This window comes from Dendrobates tinctorius, unplaced genomic scaffold (genome assembly GCF_039654945.1).
Source record: "Dendrobates tinctorius isolate UK_male_01 unplaced genomic scaffold, ASM3965494v1 ptg000073l, whole genome shotgun sequence".
Classification (NCBI taxonomy): domain Eukaryota; kingdom Metazoa; phylum Chordata; class Amphibia; order Anura; family Dendrobatidae; genus Dendrobates; species Dendrobates tinctorius.
The window spans coordinates 25,107,511-25,129,927 of NW_027361741.1; positions in this window are offsets into that span (position 1 = coordinate 25,107,511).

Below are 22,417 nucleotides of genomic sequence, written 5' to 3' on the forward strand. Positions count from 1 at the left end.
AAGCCATTATGCTAAATGACTTTTTTTCAACAGTATTTACACAAGAAAATTCCATGACGGATAACATGATGAGGGATAAAAATTCTCCATTAAATGTCACCTGCTTAACCCAGCAGGAAGTACGGCGGCGTCTAAAAATCACTAAAAAATTGACAAATCCCCGGGCCCGGATGGGATACACCCCCGAGTACTGCAGGAATTAAGCACAGTCATAGATAGACCATTATTCTTAATCTTTAAAGATTCCATAATAACAGGGTCTGTACCATAGGACTGGCGTATAGCAAATGTGGTGCCAATATTCAAAAAAGGGACAAAAACTGATCTTGGAAATTATAGACCAGTAAGTTTAACCTCAACTGTGGGTAAAATCCTGGAGGGTTTTCTAAGAGATACCATACTGGAGCATCTGGAGAAGAATAACCTCATGACCCAAAATCAACATGGGTTTACAAGGGAAGGGACCGTTCCTGTCAGACTAATCTGATAAGCTTTTATGAAGAGGCAAGTTCCGGACTTGACCAAGGGAATGCAGTGGACGTGGTGTACTTTGACTTTTCAAAAGCTTTTGATACGGTGCCACACAAAAGGTTGATACATAAAATGAGAACAATGGGGATAGGGGAAAATATGTGTAGGTGGGTTAAGAGCTGACTCAGGGATAGGAAACAAAGATTGGTTATTAATGGAGCACACTCAGACTGGGTCATGGTTAGCAGTGGGTTTATGTTTGGTGTGGAATTATATCCAATTTGGCTTTAGGACAATTCTTTTTGTGTTTTTTCATTTAAGACAAATTAAATGAAGATAATAATACCAAAGAATTTGTGTTTGCAATCATTTTCAGGAAGAAACTGAGTATTATCTGACAGAATTGCAGGTGTGTCAATACTTTTGGCCACAACTGTATATATATATATATATATATATATATATATATATATATATATATATATATATATATCTGTATGTGTATATAGACTTATTCAGGACAATTAACTATTTTTTACTACTGTGGAAGCATAAAATAATTTCAGCCAAGTGTTGGTACATATACAGTTGTGGCCAAAAGTATTGACACCCCTGCAATTCTGTCAGATATTACTCAGTTTCTTCCTGACAATGATTGCAAACACAAATTATTTGGTATTATTATCTTCATTTAATTTGTCTTAAATGAAAAAACACAAAAAGAATTGTCCTAAAGCCAAATTGGATATAATTCCACACCAAACATAAAAAGAGGGTGGATAAAAGTATTGGCACTGTTTGAAAAATCATGTGAGGCTTCTCTAATTTGTGTAATTAACAGCACCTGTAACTTACCTGTGGCACCTAACAGGTGTTGGCAATAACTAAATCACTCTTGCAGCCAGTTGACATGGATTAAAGTTGACTCAACCTCTGTCCTGTGTCCTTGTGTGTACCACATTGAGCATGGAGAAAAGAAAGAAGACCAAAGAACTGTCTGAGGACTTGAGAAACCAAATTGTGAAGAAGCATGAGCAATCTCAAGACTACAAGTCCATCTCCAAAGACCTGAATGTTCCTGTGTCTACCGTGTTATGAAGGAAATTGGCACACATCAACATAACTAGCATGATGGGGTATAAGGAATATTGTATGTAACCAACCAAGAAAATGATAATAACCCCATAGTATATATGATGTTGTGGACTAAGTAAAGACCGTTTGTCAAACAATTACAAACAAAGGGAAGGAAGAAAAACTTCCTGACAACAAAGCTGGTCAATGAATAAAATTGCTTTATTAAGGATACAGGGCAAAGGACTATACCATAAAAATGTAATAGTTGGTAAATTGCATAAAAAAGTACCAGAGGTCCTTGCATATAAAACAAATGTAACCCACATGGGAAGGACAGAAAAAGAACCACACACAAAATTATTATGACAACCGCACAAAATATAAAGTGGGAGCAAAAACCCACTCAGTGTAGCAGTAATGTTATTATATAGTATAACACATAGTCATGACATACAGAACGTGATGTGGGAACAAAGCCCACTATATATGGCAATAGTATCCATAAGGTGAATTGTACAGAGTCATGACACAGGAAAATGCATATATGAATCTGTCCTACATTACCAATTAGAGTGTCCGTGCACAACGGCAGATGAAAGGACTAGGTACCCGCCCCGATGCGCATTTCGGGAGCCTTATTTTGTGCGGTTGTCATAATAATTTTGTGTGTGGTTCTTTTTCTGTCCTTCCCATGTGGGTTACATTTGTTTTATATGCAAGGACCTCTGGTACTTTTTTATGACAATTTACCAACTATTACATTTTTATGGTATAGTCCTTTGCCCTGTATCCTTAATAAAGCAATTTTATTCATTGACCAGCTTTGTTGTCAGGAAGTTTTTCTTCCTTCCCTTTGTCTGTGTCTACCGTGTGCAGTGTCATCAAGAAGTTTAACCCCTTCCTGACATCCGACGTACTATCCCGTCCACGGTACCCGGGCCCGTATGACCGTGGACGGGATAGTACGTCTACCGCGATCAGCGGCGCCCACGTGGTGAGCGCCACTGATCGCGGCCGGGTGTCAGCTGATTATCACAGCTGACACCCGGCACAATGTATCAGGGGTGGTCACGGACCGCCCCCGACACGTTAACCCCCTGCACACCGCGATCAAACACGATCGCGGTGTACCGGGGGTTAAAGGGAAGCATCGGCAGGGAGGGGGCTCCCTCCGTGCTTCCCTGAGCCCCCCACGGCAGCGCAATGTGCAGCGCTGCTGCGGGGGGCTCCTTTCCTCCAGGCCCCCGAATCCAAGATGGCGACGGGGGCCTTCGGGGGCCTGCAGAAAGCTGGCTTCCTCAGTGCCTGCAAAGCGCAGGCATGAGGAAGCCTTCTGCAGTGCCTGTGTCAGATCGCTGATCTGTCACAGTGATCTGTGATGTGACAGATCAGCGACCTGTCACAGGACAGTGATGTCCCACCTGGGACTATTTAATAAAGTAAAAAAAAAATAAAAAAAAGCGTAAAAATAATTTTAAAAAAAATCGCCAAATATATTAGAAAAAAATATATATATTCCCCCAATAAATCCATTTTTTGGAAATAATAAAAAAAAAAACAATAAAAGTACACATATTAGGTATCGCCGAGTCCGTAACGACCCGCCCTATAAAACTGTCCCATTAGTTAACCCCTTTAGCGAACCCCTTAAAAAATAAAAATAAAAAACGAAGCAAAAAATAATGATTTATTATCATACCGCCAAACAAAAAGTGTAATAACGCACGATCAAAAAGACGCATATAAATATCCATGGTACCGCTGAAAACGTCATCTTGTCCCGCAAAAAACGAGCCACCATACAGCATCAACAGCAAAAAAATAAAAAAGTTATAGCTCGCTGAATAAAGCGATGCAAAAATAATTATTTTTTAGATAAAATAGTTTTCATTGCATAAAACCGACAAAAACATAAAAAAACGACTTAAATGAGGTATCGCTGTAACCGTACTGACCCGAAGAATAAAACCGCTTTATCAATTTTACCGCACACGGAACGGTGTAAACGCACCCCCCAAAAGAAATTCATGAAACGCTGGTTTTTGTTCATTCTGCGTCCCAAAAATCGGAATAAAAAGCGATCAAAAAATTCCACGTGCCCGAAAATGGTACCAATAAAAATGTCAACTCGTCCTGCAAAAAATAAGACCTCACATGACTCGGTGGGTCAAAATACGGAAAAATTATAGCTCTCAATATGTGGTGATGCAAAAACTCTTTTTACAATAAAAAGCGTCTTTTAGCGTGTGACAGCTGCCAAACATAAAAACCGCCATAAATAGTAAATCAAACCCCCCGTTATCACCCCCTTAGTTGGGAAAAATAAGAAAATAAAAAAAATGTATTTATTTCCATTTTTCCATTAGGGTTAGGGTTAGGGTTAGGGCTAGGGGTGTGTTGGGGTAGGGTTAGGGCTAGGGTTAGGGTTAGGGTAGGGTTAGGGCTAGGGCTAGGGTTAGGGTTAGGGCTAGGGTTAGGGCTAGGGTTAGGGCTAGGGTTAGGGCTAGGGGCGTGTTGGGGTTCGGGTTGGAGTTAGAATTGGGGGTTTCCACTGTTTGGGCACATCAGGGGCTCTCCAAATGCAACATGGTGTCTGATCTCAATTCCAGCCAATTCTGAGTTGAAAAAGTCAAATGGTGCTCCTTCCCTTCCAAGCTCTGCTATGCGCCCAAACAGTGTTTTACCCCCACATGTAGGGTATCAGCCTACTCAGGACAAATTGCAAAACAATTTTTGGGGTCCAATTTCTCCTGTTACCCTTAGGAAAATAAAAAATTGGGGGCAAAAATATCATTTTTGTGGAAAAAATGATTTTTTTATTTTCACGTCCGAGTGTTATAAACTTCTGTGAAGCACTTGGGGGTTCAAAGTGCTCACCACACATCTAGATAAGTTCCGTGGGGGGTCTAGTGTCCAAAATGGGGTCACTTGTGGGGAGTTTCAATAGTTTAGGTACATCAGGGGCTCTCCAAACGCACATGACACCCGCAGACCATTCCATCAAAGTCTGCATTCCAAAACGTCACTGCTTCCCTTCCGAGCCCCGACGTGTGTCTATACAGTAGTTTTCTCCCACATATGGGGTGTCAGCATACTCAGGACAAATTGGACAACAACTTTTGGGGGTCCAATTTCTCCTGTTACCCTTGGGAAAATGAAAAAATTGGGGACTAATTGATCATGTTTGTGGAAAAAAATACGATTTTTTTATTTTCATGCCCGGGCATTATAAACTTCTGTGAAGCCCTTGGGGGTTCAAAGCGCTCACCACACATCTAGATAAGTTCCTTAGGGGGTCTCGTTTCCAAAATGGGGTCACTTGTGGGGGTTTCCACTGTTTAGGTACATTAGGGGCTCTCCAAAGGCAACATGACACCCGCAGACCATTCCATCAAAGTCTGCATTCCAAAATGTCACTACTTCCCTTCCGGGCCCCGACGTGTGCCCATACAGTAGTTTTCTCCCACGTATGGGGTATCAGCATACTCAGGACAAATTGGACAACAACTTTTGGGGTCCAATTTCTCCTGTTACCCTTGGGAAAATAAAAAAATGGTGACTAAAAGATCATGTTTGTGGAAAAAATACGAATTTTTTATTTTCACGCCCGGGCGTTGTAAACTTCTGTGAAGCACTGGGGGGTTCAAAGTGCTCACCACACATCTAGATAAGTTCCTTGGGGGGTCTAGTTTACAAAATGGTGTCATTTGTGGGGGGTTTCCACTGTTTAGGTACATTAGGGGCTCTCCAAAGGCAACATGACACCCGCAGACCATTCCATCAAAGTCTGCATTCCAAAACGTCACTACTTCCCTTCCGAGCCCCGACGTGTGCCCATACAGTAGTTTTCTCCCACGTATGGGGTATCAGCATACTCAGGACAAATTGGACAACAACTTTTGGGGTCCAATTTCTCCTGGTACCCTTGGGAAAATAAAAAAATGGTGACTAAAAGATCATGTTTGTGGAAAAAATACGAATTTTTTATTTTCACGCCCGGGCATTGTAAACTTCTGTGAAGCACTGGGGGGGTCAAAGTGCTCACCACACATCTAGATAAGTTCCTTAGGGGGTCTAGTTTCCAAAATGGTGTCATTTGTGGGGGTTCCACTGTTTTGGTACATCAGGAGGTTTCCAAACGCGACATGGTGTCCGATCTCAATTCCAGCCAAAAACGTCAAATGGCGCTGCTTCCCTTCCGAGCTCTGCCATGCGCCCAAATAGTGGTTTACCCCCACATGTGGGGTATCAGCGTACTTAGGACAAATTGTACAATAACTTTTAGGGTCCTGTTACCCTTGGAAAAATAAGAATTGAGGGTGAAAAGATCATTTTTGTGGAAAAAATATGATTTTTTAATTGTATGGCTTTATGTTATAAACTTCTGTGAAGCCCATGGGGGTTCAAAGTTCTCACCACACATCTAGATAAGTTCCTTAGGGGGTCTAGTTTCCAAAATGGTGTCATTTGTGGGGGGTTTCCACTGTTTTGGTACATCAGGAGTTTTCCAAACGCGACATGGTGTCCGATCTCAATTCCAGCCAAAAACGTCAAATGGCGCTGCTTCCCTTCCGAGCTCTGCCATGCGCCCAAATAGTGGTTTACCCCCACATGTGGGGTATCAGCGTACTCAGGACAAATTGCACAATAACTTTTAGGGTCCTGTTACCCTTGGGAAAATAAATATTGGGGTGAAAAGATCATTTTTGTGGAAAAAATATGATTTTTTAATTGTACCGCTGTACGTTATAAACTTCTGTAAAGCCCTTGTGGGTTCAAAGTTCTCACCACATATCTAGATAAGTTCCTTGGGGGGTCTAGTTTCCAAAATGGGTTCACTTGTAGGGGGTTTCCACTGTTTAGGTACATCAGGGACTCTCCAAATGTGACATGGCGTCCAATCTGAATTCCAGCCAATTTTGCATTGAAAAAGTCAAACGGCGCTCCTTCCATTCTGAGCTCTGCAATGCGCCGAAACAGTCGTTCCCCCCCACATATCAGGTATCTGCGTACTCAGGACAAATTGCACAATAACTTTTGCAGTTCAATTTCTCCTGTTACCCTTGGTAAAATAAAAAAAATTGAACCTGAAGTATTTTTTTTATGAAAAAAAGTTAGATGTTCATTTTTTTTTAAATATTCAAAAAAATTCCTGTGACGCACCTAAAGGGTTAATAAACTTCTTGAATGTGGTTTTGAGCACCTTAAGGGGTGCAGTTTTTAGAATGGTGTCACTTTTGGGTATTTTCTATCATATAGACCCCTCAAAGTGGCTTCAAATGTGATGTGGTCCTAAAAATAAAATGGTGTTGTAAAAATGAGAAATCGCTGGTCAACTTTTAACCCTTATAACTTCCTAACAAAAAAATATTTTGGTTCCAAAATTGTGCTGATGTAAAGTAAACATGTGGGAAATGTTAGTTATCAAGTTTTTTGTGTGCCGTATCTCTGTGATTTAAGGGCAAAAAAATTCAAAGTTGGAAAATTGCAAAATTTTCAAAATTTTCGCCAAATTTCCGTTTTTCTCACAAATAAACGCAAGTTATTTGAATGAAATTTTACCACTAACATGAAGTACAATATGTCACGAGAAAACAATGTCAGAATCACTGGGATCCATGGAAGCGTTCCAGAGTTATGACCTCATAAATGTACAGTGGTCAGAATTGTAAAAATTGGCCCGGTCATGAACGTGCAAACCACCCTTGGGGGTGAAGGGGTTAAAGCCCATGGCACTGTGGCTAACCTCCCTAGATGTGAACGAAAAAGAAAAATTGACAAGAGATTTCAACGCAAGATTGTGCGGATGTTGGATAAAGAACCTCGACTAACATCCAAACAAGTTCAAGCTGCCCTGCAGTCCGAGGGTACAACAGTGTCAACCCGTACTATCCGTCGGCATCTGAATGAAAAGGGACTGTATGGTAGGAGACCCAGTAAGACCCCACTTCTTACCCCGAGACATAAAAAAGCCAGGCTGGAGTTTGCCAAAACTTACCTGAGAAAGCCTAAAACGTTTTGGAAGAATGTTTTCTGGTCAGATGAGACAAAAGAAGAGCTTTTTGGGCAAAGGCATCAACATAGAGTTTACAGGAGAAAAAAAGAGGCATTCAAAGAAAAGAACACGGTCCCTACAGTCAAACATGGTGGAGGTTCCCTGATGTTTTGGGGTTGCTTTGCTGCCTCTGGCACTGGACTGCTTGACCGTGTGCATGGCATTATGAAGTCTGAAGACTACTAACAAATTTAGCAGCATAATGTAGGGCCCAGTGTGAGAAAGCTGGGTCTCCCTCAGAGGTCATGGGTCTTCCAGCAGGACAATGACCCAAAACACACTTCAAAAAGCACTAAAAAATGGTTTGAGAGAAAGCACTGGAGACTTCTAAGGTGGCCAGCAATGAGTCCAGACCTGAATCCCATAGAACACCTGTGGAGAGATCTAAAAATGGCAGTTTGGAGAAGGCACCCTTCAAATATCAGGGACCTGGAGCAGTTTGCCAAAGAAGAATGGTCTAAAAATTCCAGCAGAGCATAGTAAGAAACTCATTGATGGTTACCGGAAGCGGTTGGTCGCAGTTTTTGTGACTAAAGGTTGTGCAACCAAGTATTAGGCTGAGGGTACCAATACTTTTGTCTGGCCCATTTTTGGAGTTTTGTGTGAAATGATTTTGTTTCATTCTCTTTTGTGTTTTTTCATTTAAGAGAAATTAAATGAAGATAATAATACCAAAGAATTTGTGTTTGCAATCATTTTCAGGAAGAAACTGAGTATTATCTGACAGAATTGCAGGGGTGTCAATACTTTTGGCCACAACTGTATATATATTAATGTTACTATTCTCATTTGAAAGCCCTGAACTGTTCATCTGATGAACTGTGCCATCCAGTGCACGTCTTGCCGCATGTATGAAATCCTTGAACAGCCGGTCGAGGGTGCATACTGCTGTGCAAGATGTGAGCACGTTGTGCATTTGGAAGCCCAGATACTGGATCTAAATGTGCAGCTGGCAACACTGAGATCCATAGACAATATGGAAAGGAGTCTTCTGCTCACTGAGCAGACGCTCAATGGGGTAGATGAGGGGGGGGATGCTAGGTTGGAGCTGCAGGACAATGAAGCAGCTAGCTGGGTGACAGTTAGAAGGCGGGGTAGAGGGAAGAGCACCAGGGAGGCTAGTCCTGATCTGGCACACCCCAATAAGTTTGCTAAGTTGGCAGATGAGGGGAGTGTTAGTGCAGGAGTAGCACTGCTGCAGCAAGGCATGTCCTCTGAAAGCCGGAGGAGTGTCTGCTCCAGTAAGGGGGGAAATAGGAGAGCAGAGCAGGCCAGACAGGTTCTGGTAGTGGGAGACTCAATTATTAGGGGAACAGATAGGGCAATCTGTCACAAAGACAGGGATCGTCGAACGGTGTGCTGCCTACCTGGTGCTCGAGTCCGACACATCGCTGATCGGGTTGACAGATTACTGGGAGGGGCTGGAGAGGATCCAGCGGTCATGGTGCACATTGGCACAAATGACAAAGTTAGAGGTAGGTGGAAGGTCCTTAAAGATGATTTCAGGGAATTAGGCTGTAAGCTTAAAGCAAGGACCTCCAAGGTGGTATTTTCGGAAATACTTCCTGTACCACGTGCCACGCCAGAGAGGCAACGGGAGATTAGGGAGGTTAATAAGTGGCTCAGGAATTGGTGTAGGAAGGAGGGGTTTGGGTTCCTGCAGAACTGGGCCGACTTCTCAGTTGGCTACAGGTTCTACGCTAGGGACAGGCTGCACCTCAATGGGGAGGGTGCAGCTGTGCTGGGGGAGAAAATGGCTAGAAGGTTGGAGGAGTGTTTAAACTAGGGACGGGGGGAGGGTATTCCTTTTATAGGAGGGGAAGACAGTGCAGATAGAGACCTGGGCACAAATAATGACATTGGGGGTGGAGGTGGCATGGGGGGTGGGGTTAGAACAGTTAATAATTTAAGAAAGAATAGAGGTACAGAGAGATACATAAAGTGCATGTATACTAATGCCAGAAGTCTCGCCAACAAAATGGAGGAATTGGAGTTAATGTTGTTGGACCATAATTATGACATGGTGGGGATATCTGAGACATGGCTGGATGAGAGCCATGACTGGGCTGTTAATTTACAGGGCTATAGTCTGTTCAGAAATGACCGAACAAATAAGCGAGGGGGAGGCGTGTGTTTATATGTAAAATCATCCTTAAAACCCATCCTTCGTGATAATATATATGAATCTAATGAAAATGTAGAGTCCCTGTGGGTAGAGATAAGGGGAGGGGGGAAAAATAATAAATTACTGATAGGGGTTTGTTATAAATCTCCAAAAATAATGGAAGCTACAGAGAATATCCTCATAAAGCAAATACATGAAGCAGCGACTCAAGGAGAAGTCATTATTATGGGGGACTTCAACTACCCTGAAATACATTGGGGAACCGAAACCTGCAGTTCCAGCAAGGGTAATAGGATTCTGACAACGATGAGAGACAATTACCTTTCACAACTGGTTCAGGACCCAACAAGAGGGGGGGCACTGCTAGACCTATTATTAACCAACAGGCCAGACCGCATATCAAATGTAAGGGTTGAGGGTCACTTGGGTAATAGTGATCACAAATTAATAAGTTTTCATGTATCTTTTAATAAGATGTGTAGTAGAGGGGTTACAAGGACACTAAACTTCAGGAAGGCAAATTTCCAACGGATGAGAGATGATCTTGGTGCAATTAACTGGGACGATATCCTGAGACATAAAAATACACAAAGAAAATGGGAGACGTTTATTAGCATCCTGAATAGGACCTGTGCACAATATATACCGTATGTGAATAAACATGCGAGAAATAGGAGGAAACCACTATGGCTAAATAGAGCTGTAAGGGGCGCAATAAGAGATAAAAATAAAGCATTTAGAGAATTAAAGCAAGTAGGTAGTGATGAGGCATTAAATAAATACAGAAGATTAAATAAATTCTGTAAAAAGCAAATCAAGACAGCAAAGATTGAGACAGAGAGACTCATTGCCAGAGAAAGTAAAAATAATCCCAAAATATTCTTTAACTACATAAATAGTAAGAAGCTAAAAAATGATAGTGTTGGTCCCCTTAAAAATAGTCTGGGTGAAATGGTGGATGAGGATGAGGAAAAAGCCAATGTGCTAAATGACTTTTTTTCAACAGTATTTACACAAGAAAATCCCATGACGGATAACATGATCAGGGATAAAAATTCTCCATTAAATGTCACCTGCTTAACCCAGCAGGAAGTACGGCGGCGTCTACAAATCACTAAAATTGACAAATTCCCGGGCCCGGATGGGATACATCCCCGAGTACTGCAGGAATTAAGCACAGTCATAGATAGACCACTATTTTTAATCTTTAAAGATTCCATAATAACAGGGTCTGTACCACAGGACTGGCGTATAGCAAATGTGGTGCCAATATTCAAAAAGGGGACAAAAACTGAACTTGGAAATTATAGGCCAGTAAGTTTAACCTCAACTGTGGGTAAAATCCTGGAGGGTTTTCTAAGAGATACTATACTGGAGTATCTGGAGAAGAATAACCTTATGACCCAATATCAACATGGGTTTACAAGAGACCGTTCCTGTCAGACTAATCTGATAAGCTTTTATGAAGAGGTAAGTTCCGGACTGGACCAAGGGAATGCAGTGGACGTGGTGTACATGGACTTTTCAAAAGCTTTTGATACGGTGCCACACAAAAGGTTGATACATAAAATGAGAACAATGGGGATAGGGGAAAATATGTGTAGGTGGGTTAAGAGCTGGCTCAGGGATAGGAAACAAAGGGTGGTTATTAATGGAGCACACTCGGACTGGGTCACGGTTAGCAGTGGGGTACCACAGGGGTCAGTTTTGGGCCCGCTTCTTTTTAACATATTTATTAATGACCTTGTAGGGGGCATAGAGAGTAGAATTTCAATATTTGCAGATGACACTAAACTCTGCAGGGTAATTAATACAGAGGAGGACAATTTTATATTACAGGAGGATTTATGTAAACTAGAAGCTTGGGCTGATAAATGGCAAATGAGCTTTAATGGGGATAAATGTAAGGTCATGCACTTGGGTAGAACGAACAAGGTGTATAATTATGTGCTTAATTGTAAAACACTGGGCAAAACAGTCACTGAAAAAGACCTGGGTGTATGGGTGGACGACAAACTCACATTTAGTGGCCAGAGTCAAGCAGCTGCTGCAAAGGCAAATAAAATAATGGGATGCATTAAAAGAGGCATAGATGCTCATGAGGAGAACATAATTTTACCTCTATATAAGTCACTAGTGCGACCACACTTGGAATACTGTGTACAGTTCTGGTCTCCGGTGTATAAGAAAGACATAGCTGAACTGGAGCGGGTGCAGAGAAGAGCGACCAAGGTTATTAGGGAACTAGGGGGTCTGCAATACCAAGACAGGTTATTACACTAGGGGTTATTTAGTTTGGAGAATCGAAGGCTTAGGGGTGATCTTATTACAATGTATAAATATATGTGGGGACAATACAAAGACCTTTCTAATGATCTTTTTACTCTTAGACCTGTGACGGGGACAAGGGGGCATCCTCTACGCCTGGAGGAAAGAAGGTTTAAGCATACTCACAGACGCGGATTCTTTACTGTAAGAGCAGTGAGACTATGGAACTCTCTGCCATATGATGTTGTAATGAGTGATTCACTACTAAAATTTAAGAAGGGACTGGATGCCTTTCTTGAAAAGTATAATATTACAGGGTATATACACTAGTCTCCTTAATATTGCGTTGATCCAGGGAGCTAGTCTGATTGCCGTATGTGGAGTCGGGAAGGAATTTTTTTCCCCAATGTGAAGCTTACTGTTGCCACATGGGTTTTTTTTGCCTTCCTCTGGATCAACATGTTAGGGCAAGTTAGGATAGGATATGGGTTGAACTAGATGGACTTAAAGTCTCCCTTCAACCTTAATAACTATGTTACTATGTTACTATGTTACTATGATGTTGTTTCTATGTTTCACTGTAATTTAAAAAAAAATATCAGAGTGTAAGATAGCTAAAGCCTTGATGTAGCCCAGCTCTGCAGCACTACAGAGCCATACATTGTAGCATATTGCTGCTAGCAAGGCAGATGTCCGAACTCAATAACAAGGGATAAGAATGGACAAAAGCATGGCAGCAGTATTGTTGGATGCAATTTCTCTTTAAATGGATTAAATTAACCTGGGTGCTAAATTTTCGATTTTAGAATATCCTTTAGTTTTTTCCATTGAACACATCTGTTTTCTTAGGCAGTGAAATAAGGAAACGATGACCTTATCAGATTCAACTGCTGCATTTGGGAGTTTTCTTTATCTTCTCTGAGCTTTCGAAACATTGCTTCCATTTTTCATGCTTTAAAAGAAACATGGAAATATGCCAGTGCTTACTTATACAGATTTTTGGAGAATTTCTACATGCAGAATGTTGAAATTATCTGCTTCCACAGGCATCCGGTTCACAAATTATCTGTCAAAAATTCTGAGTCTGTATCTCTTTTCTTAATATTACATACTGAGTTTAAGTGAATATATGACCTTTTTTTACATTTCATCTTTGGTGTTATGGTTTATTCTTAACACCTGTTTCCCTGAATTTATGGACTTCCAGTAACTTATCAAGAAAAGGGTAAGTTAAAAATTAGGTAAATATTCAATTAAGGAACTCATTATGCCTATGTACCAGCTTGTAAAAAAATATAGGTCAAAATATAATTTTCCATATAAATGCAGGCTAACAAAAACAAACAAAAGAAAATTGTAATGTGACAAACTAATAAATTCTGATATTTGATATTACTGCAATATTAAGAATGATACTTACATAAGTAAATAAATATATGGCAAACAAAAACATTACAGCACAGCCTTCAGTCAGTGAAGCAACCTCTATAAGAAACACATAAAAAATGGAGGTTGTACTCAAGGAGTCCAAGCACTGGGACCCCTGCTATATCTGGATTTTCTGGCTGTCCCATGTAGAATTAATAAAGCAGGAGTGTGCATTCCAGCTTCATATAGACCAGGACTTTATGAGCCAGAAACCATTTTCTCCTCCATAATCATTTTAACTAGAATAAAGCAAAAGAAAAAAGCAAATTCAGCAAATTCCCTGGGATAAATAAATAGCAATAGTGCATGAAAATAACGTAGGGTATTTAGTTAACATAATTTTGTATAAAAAAAATAAAAGCTATCCCACCACGTCAAGGTGACCCTATTCGGGACAGTATTAACCTCTAATATTAAACCTTACCATATGTGAAAAGACGTAAATGTGAAAAGGGCCAATTAATGAACCCTACTAATAAACACCCAGCCATGGTGAGCTATATAAACGTAATGTCCTGATCAAAGAAAAGTTAAGCCCCCGTCACACACAGCGAGATCGCTAGCGAGATTGCTGCTGTGTCACAAGTTTTGTCACGCAACAGCGATATCGCTGTGTGTGACACGTATCAGCGACCGCCCCCCCGCCGGGTATCACTGATCATGCTCGAATGCCCTGGACCTTTTTTTGATCGTTGGTCTCCCGCTGGCCAGCACGCATTGCTGCGTGTGGCAGGCGGGAGACCAGCGATCATCGAGCTGGACGCTGGTTTCCAATGTAAACGTGGGTAACTAAGGGGGTGCGTCTCTTAGTTACCCGCTGTTTACCTTGGTTACCAGCTCCCTGCACCAGCGTGCTGGTATCTAACGTACACTGCGGGTAACTAAGCAACGTGCTTTGCTTGTTGCCCACGTCTTCGCTGTCCTGATCGCTGCTGAGATCTGCCTGTTTGGCAGCTCACCAGCGATCATGTAGCAACACACCAGTGATCCTGACAAGGTCATATCGTTGTCGGGATCGCTGGTGCATCGCTATGTGTGACGGGGCCCTTAGGCCCCACTCTTATTTGCACAGAGTACAAGAACCTGAAACAAAAGCCTAAAGAAATTAACTATAATATAAATTGCTATGCATGCAGCATATAGATGAATCTTCAGACAAGTCACTAAACAGACAAAACCTAAGAAAATTAGCAAATACCCTGCAGAAAGTAAATACATAGCATGAAAATAATATAAGACACTTGGTTAATATAATTTTGATTAAAAAAACATAAAAGCCATCCCCCCCACATCAAGGTGACCCTATTTGGGTTGGTCCTAATCTCTTTTATTAAAACCATACCACATGTCAAATGGCATGCATGTGAATAAGGGTCAAGCAGGTTTAGACTTTTCAGATTTTAACTAGAATTATATTTTCAGTCTTTAAAACATCAGAATCTAAACTTACTGAGTACATTAAAACACGTGCTCCTTTTACATAGCCTGTCAAGAACAATGCGTTCTTAATTGTGGTACCAATTGCATTTTTTGCTGTAGTTGCTGAAAATACCTCTTTGGATATCATTTGTGCTGGGGCTACATGGCAACTTAGGACACAACAAAGGCTTTGCAGGAAAAAAATCACTATGTGATGCTGCTACATTGCAGCAAATTGCAGGTGAATATGGTTACATTGCAATCTCTAATGCTCCGTGATCCCAACAAGCATATCTTAAAAAGTCAGACCCATTTGGATTTTTTTTGTCCTTCTTGTGGTGATAAGTACCTTAGAATACTGAGGGGTTACAAAATGAATCCATTAATCTGTATTATGCTGCAATGTAGCAGCACATTGCAATCATTTAGCGTTACTTTCAACCTGTGTAGCCCCACTCTTAAAGAGAAACTGTCAGCAGAATTTATGCCCCAAACAATCACCAGGCTGTTATCGAGGATCGTGACAAGTTCATAATGATCTTAGTCAATGCATGGAGAAATAGTACACCAAAAAAAGGAAGTCTTTGAATGCTCTTAACCCCTTAACCCCAAGGGTGGTTTGCACGTTCATGACCGGGCCAATTTTTACAATTCTGACCACTGTCCCTTTATGAGGTAATAACTCTGGAACGCTTCCATGGATCCTGGTGATTCTGACAATGTTTTCTCGTGACATATTGTACTTCATTGCTAGTGGTAAAATTTCATTCATATAACTTACGTTTATTTGTGAAAAAAATGGAAATTTTTTGAAAATTTCACAATTTTCCAACTTTGAATTTTTATGCCCTTAAATCACAGAGATACGGCACACAAAAAACTTAATAAGTAACATTTCCCAGATGTTTACTTTACATCAGCACAATTTTGGAACCCACATTTTTTTTTCTTAGGAAGTTATAAGGGTTAAAAGTTGACCAGCGATTTCTCATTTTTGCAACACCATTTTATTTTTACGGACCACATCACATTTGAAGCCACTTTGAGGGGTCTATAGGATAGAAAATACCCAAAAGTGACACCATTCTAAAAATTGCACCCCTTAAGGTGCTCAAAACCACATTCAAGAAGTTTATTAACCCTTCAGGTGCTTCACAGGAATTTTTTGAATATTTAAAAAAAATGAACATTTAACTTTTTTTCACAAAAAAATACTTCAGGTTCAATTTTTTTTATTTTACCAAGGGTAACAGGAGAAGTTGGACTGCAAAAGTTATTGTGCAGTTTGTCCTGAGTACGCTGATACCTGATATGTGGGGGAACCACTGTTTCTGCGCATGGCAGAGCTCAGAAGGGAAGGAGCGCCGTTTGACTTTTTCAATGCAAAATTGGCTAGAATTCAGATCGGACGCCATATCATGTTTGGAGAGCCCCTGATGTACCTAAATAGTGGAAACCCACCACAAGTGACCCCATTTTGGAAACTAGACACCCCAAGGAACTTATCTAGATATGTGGTGAGAACTTTGAACCAACAAGGGTTTCACAGAAGTTTATAACGTACAGCCGTACAATTAGAAAATCATATTTTTCCACAAAAATGATCTTTTCACCCTCAATTCTTATTTTTCCAAGGGTAACAGGACCCTAAAAGTTATTGTGCAATTTGTCCTGGGTACGCCGATACCCCACATGTAGGGGTAAACCACTATTTGGGCGCATGGCAGAGTTTGGAAGGGAAGCAGCGCCATTTGATGTTATTGGCTGGAATTGAGATCGGACACCATGTCGCGTTTGGAAAACCCCTGATGTACCAAAACAGTGAAACCCCCCATTAATTACACCATTTTGGAAACTAGACCCCCCCAAGGAACTTATCTAGATGTGTGGTGAGCACTTTAAACCCCCCAGTGCTTCACAGAAGTTTATAACGCCCGGGTGTGAAAATAAAAAAATCGTATTTTTTCCACAAACATGATCATTTAGTCACCAATTTTTTTATTTTCCCAAGGGTAACAGGAGAAATTGGACCCGAAAAGTTGTTGTCCAATTTGCCCTGAGTACGCTGATACCTCATATGTGGGAGAAAACTACTGTATGGGCACACGTCGGGGCCCGGAAGGGAAGTAGTGACATTTTGGAATGCAGACTTTGATGGAATGCTCTGCGGGTGTCATGTTGCATTTGGAGAGCCCCGAATGTACCTAAACAGTGGAAACCACCCATAAGTGACACCATTTTGGAAACTAGACCCCCTAAGGAACTTATCTAGATGTGTGGTGAGCGCTTTGAACCCCCAAGGGCTTCACAGAAGTTTATAATGCCCGGGTATGAAAATAAAAAAATCGTATTTTTTCCACAAACATGATCATTTAGTCCCCAATTTTTTTATTTTCCCAAAGGTAACAGGAGAAATTGGACCTGAAAAGTTGTTGTCCAATTTGTCCTGAGTACGCTGATACCTCATATGTGGGAGAAAACTACTGTATGGGCACACGTCGGGGCTCGGAAGGGAAGTAGTGACGTTTTGGAATGCAGACTTTGATGGAATGTTCTGCGGGTGTCATGTGCGTTTGGAGAGCCTCTGATGTACCTAAACTATTGAAACTCCCCACAAGTGACCCAATTTTGGAAACTAGACCCCCCACAGAACTTACCTAGATGTGTGGTGAGCACTTTGAACCCCCAAGTGCTTCACAGAAGTTTATAACGCTCGGGCGTGAAAATAAAAAAATCATTTTTTTCCACAAAAATGATATTTTTGCCCCCAATTTTTTATTTTCCTAAGGGTAACAGGAGAAATTGGACCCCAAAAGTTGTTTTGCAATTTGTCCTGAGTACACTGATACCCCATATGTGGGGGTAAAACAGTTTGGGCGCATGGCAGAGCTTGGAAGGGAAGGAACACCATTTGACCTTTTCAACGCAGAATTGGCTGGAATTGAGATCAAACGCCATGTTGCATTTGGAGTGCACCTGATGTGCCCAAACAGTGGAAACCCCCCAATTCTAACTCCAACCCTAACCCCAACAAACCCCTAACCCTAAACTCAGCCCTAACCCTAGCCCTAGCCCTAACCCTAATGGGAAAATGGAAATAAATACATTCTTTTAATTTTATTATTTTTCCCTAAGGGGGTGATAACAGCGGGTTTGATTTACTATTTATGGCGGTTTTTATATTTGGCAGCTGTCATAGGCTAAAAGACGCTTTTTATTGTAAAAATAGTTTTTGCATCACCACATATTGAGAGCTATAATTTTTCCATATTTTGACCCACTGAGTCATGTGAGGTCTTATTTTTTGCGGGACGAGTTGACGCTTTTACTGGTATCATGTTCGGGAACGTGACATCTTTTGATCGCTTTTTATTCCGATTTTTGGGACGCAGAATGAACAAAAACCAGCGTTTCATGAATTTCTTTTGGGGGGTGCGTTTACACCGTTCCGCGTGTGGTAAAATTAATAAAGCCCTTTTATTCTTTGGGTCAGTACCGTTACAGCGATACCTCATTTAGGTTTTTTTTATGTTTTGGCGCTTTTATGCAATGAAAACCATTTTATATAAAAAATAATTATTTTTGCAACGCTTTATTCTGCGAGCTATAACTTTACTTTTTAACTGATGACGCTGTATGGCAGCTCGTTTTTTGCGGGACAAGATGATGTTTTCAGTGGTACCATGCATATTTATATGCGTCTTTTTGATCGCGCGTTATTGCACTATTTGTTCAGCGGTATGATAATAAATCATTTTTTGCTTCGTTTTTTATTTTTATTTTTTAAGGGGTTCGCTAAAGGGGTTAACTAATGGGACAGTTTTATAGGGCGGGTCATTACAGACACGGTGATACCAAATATGTGTACTTTTATTGTTTTTTTTTTATTTCCAAAAAATGAATTTATTAGGGAATTTTTTTTTAAATTTATTTAGCGATTTTTTTTTAATTATTTTTACACTTTGCTTTTTTTTACTTTATTACATTGTCCCAGATGGGACATCACTGTCCTGTGACAGATCGCTGATCTGTCACATCACAGATCAGCGATCTGTCACAGGCACTGCACAAGGCTTACTCCTTGCCTGCGCTTTGCAGGCATGAGGAAGCCAGCTCCCTGCAGGCCCCCAAAGGTCCCGTCGCCATCTTGGATTTGGGGACCTGCAGGGATGGAGCCCCCCGCAGGAGCGCTGCACTTTGCGCTGCTGTGGGGGGCTCAGAGAAGCCCGGAGCGAGCCCCCTCCCTGCCAATGCTTGTCTTTAACCCCCGGTACACCGCGAGCGTGTTTGATCGTGGTGTGCAAGGGGATAACGTGTCGGGGGCGGTCTGTGATAATCAGCTGACACCCGGCCGCGATCAGTGGCGCTCCCCACATTGGCGCCGCTGATCGCTGTGACGTACTGTCCAACCCTGGGAACTAAGTCCCAGGGCACATGGACAAGATAGTACGTCACATGACAGAAAGGGGTTAAATTTATTGCCCTCATATCCAATAATTACACTGCAAGATGAAGTATACCAATGGAGAGGAGAAACAGAGGCAAAGTATTTCAATCTATTGTAGTTACTAAAATGCTACACAAGACAGTTAATTAATGAAGACATTAAAAACTAATTTTCTAACTAGGGCAAATTATCATTTACAAACTGTATTATATATATGTATATACATGTGTGTATATATCTACTATATAATCGTATATTTCTCTCTGTCTGTACTGGAAATCCCACGTTGCTGATTGGTCGTGCACAGCCGGCCGCGACCAATCAGCGACAGGCACAGTCCGGCCAAGAATTGGAGTGGAATTCGAATGATGCACGCCACCGCTATCGTCGGGAGATCTGCGGTGCTAGCAGATAATCTCCCGACAGTTGCCGCCATTCATCTCCTGCCACACGGAAGTCAGCGGTGATGCAGCCAGGAGATGAAAGCGTTCAATGTGCGGATGGTACCCAGGGTCCGGAGGAGAGGAGACTCTCCTCCAGGCCCTGGGTACCATAAACCTGCAAAAAATAGAATTAAAATAAAAAATAGTGATATATCCACCTTCCGACGGCCCCCAGACTCTTTCCCTCCTCTCACCATGCACCCGGCATCTTCCGGTCCCAGTAATGCTATGCACGAAAGACCGCTGATGACGTCACGCTCTCGTGACCAACCTGTCAATCACATTCCAAGCGATGATTCAAATCGCTTGGAAAGCGCTTGAATACCGCACTCAAAAATCGCGTGAAAAACGCATGTTTTCCACGGGAAAACGCATGCGAATTTGCATGCGTTTTTCCCGTGGCGGGAGTTGCGGAAATTTCCACAGCACTTCTGCAACGTGGGTACTTAGCCTCAGTGTGACACGCAGCAGCGACCAGGCCCCTGCTGTAACATCGCCGATTGTGGTGGATCATCCTGGACCATACTTTGAACGTCGGTCTCCTGCTAGCCATATTCTAGAATAATAATAATAATAATAAATTTTATTTTTATAGCGCCGACATATTCCGCAGCACTTTACATATCAGAGGGGATTTGTACAGACAATAGACATTACAGCATAACAATAATCACATACAGTAGATTATAACAAATAACAAGAGGAGTGAGGGCCCTGCTCGCAAGCTTACAGTCTATGAGGAAAGAGGGAGACACGAAAGGTGGGTGGTAACAGTTGCTCTGATTGTATGGACCAGCCATAATGTTAAGTGTGTAACAGTACAGACACAGAGGGCTAATGGATGCATAAAGCATGTAGGAACATGATGCTGGGAACCTGGTTATGGTAAAACTTTTGGCTCTGCCACACAGGGATAGGTTAGGTTAATGTGTTGAGGCGATAGGCCAGTCTGAATAAATGCGTTTTCAGGACACGCTTAAAATTGTGGGGATTGGGGACTAATCGTATTGACCTGGGAAGTGCATTCCAAAGAATTGGCGCCGCACGTGTAAAGTCTTGGAGACGGGAGTGGGAGGTTCTGACTATTGAGGATACTAACCTCAGGTCATCAGCAGAACGGAGGGCGCGGGTAGGGTGGTATACTGAAACAAGGGAAGAGATGTAGGGTGGTGCTGAGCCATGGAGGGCTTTGTGGGTGAGGGTAATAAGTTTATACTGAATTCTGGAGTGGATGGGTAGCCAGTGTAATGACTGGCACAAGGTAGAGGCATCAGTGTAACGATTGGCGAGGAATATGATCCTGGCTGCAGCATTCAAGAATGCTAGAATAACTGATTCAATGCTAGAATAACTGATGCATTAGAAACGGGCCACCATCTAGTATATATATTGTACATATACACTCACTGGCCACTTTATTAGGTACACCATGCTAGTAAGGGGTTGGACCCCCTTTTGCCTTCAGAACTGCCTCAATTCTTCATGGCAGAGATTCAACAAGGTGCTGGAAGCATTCCTCAGAGATTTTGGACCATATTGACATGATGGCATCACACAGTTGGCGCAGATTTGTCGGCTGCACATCCCTGATGCGAATCTCCCGTTCCACCACATCCCAAAGATGCTCTATTGGATTGAGATCTGGTGACTGAGGAGGCCATTTGAGTACAGTAAACTCATTGTCATGTTCAAGAAACCAATCTGAGATGATTCGAGCTTTATGACATGGCGCATTATCCTGCTGAAAGTAGCCATCAGATGTTGGGTACATTGTGGTCATAAAGGGATGGACATGGTCAGCAACAATACTCAGGTAGGCTGTGGCGTTGCAACGATGCTCAATTGGTACCAAGGGGCCCAAAGAGTGCCCAGAAAAAATTCCCCACACCATGACACCACCACCACCAGCCTGAACCGTTGATACAAGGCAGGATGGATCCATGCTTTCATGTTGTTTACGCCAAATTCTGACCCTACCATCCGAATGTCGCAGCAGAAATCGAGACTCATCAGACCAGGCAACGTTTTTCCAATCTTCTACTGTCCAATTTCGATGAGCTTGTGCAAATTGTAGCCTCAGTTTCCTGTTCTTAGCTGAGAGGAGTGGTACCCAGTGTGGTCTTCTGCTGCTGTAGCCCATCTGCCTCAAAGTTCGACGCACTGTGCGTTCAGAGATGCTCTTCTGCCTACCTTGGTTGTAACGGGTGGCAATTTGAGTCACTGTTGCCTTTCTATCAGCTCGAACCAGTCTGCCCATTCTCCTCTGACCTCTGGCATCAACATGGCATTTCCGGCCACAGAACTGCCGCTCACTGGATTTTTTTTCTTTTTCGGACCATTCTCTGTAAACCCTAGAGATGGTTGTGCGTGAAAATCCCAGTAGATCAGCAGTTTCTGAAATTCTCAGACCAGCCCTTCTGGCACCAACAATCATGCCACGTTCAAAGGCACTCAAATCACCTTTCTTCCCCATACTGATGCTCGGTTTGAACTGCAGGAGATTGTCTTGACCATGTCTACATGCCTAAATGCACTGAGTTGCCGCCATGTGATTGGCTGATTAGAAATTAAGTCTTAACACACAGTTGGACAGGTGTACCTAATAAAGTGGCCAGTGAGTGTATATATACACAGTATATATATATATATATATATATATATACACACACACACAGTAGTGTGAA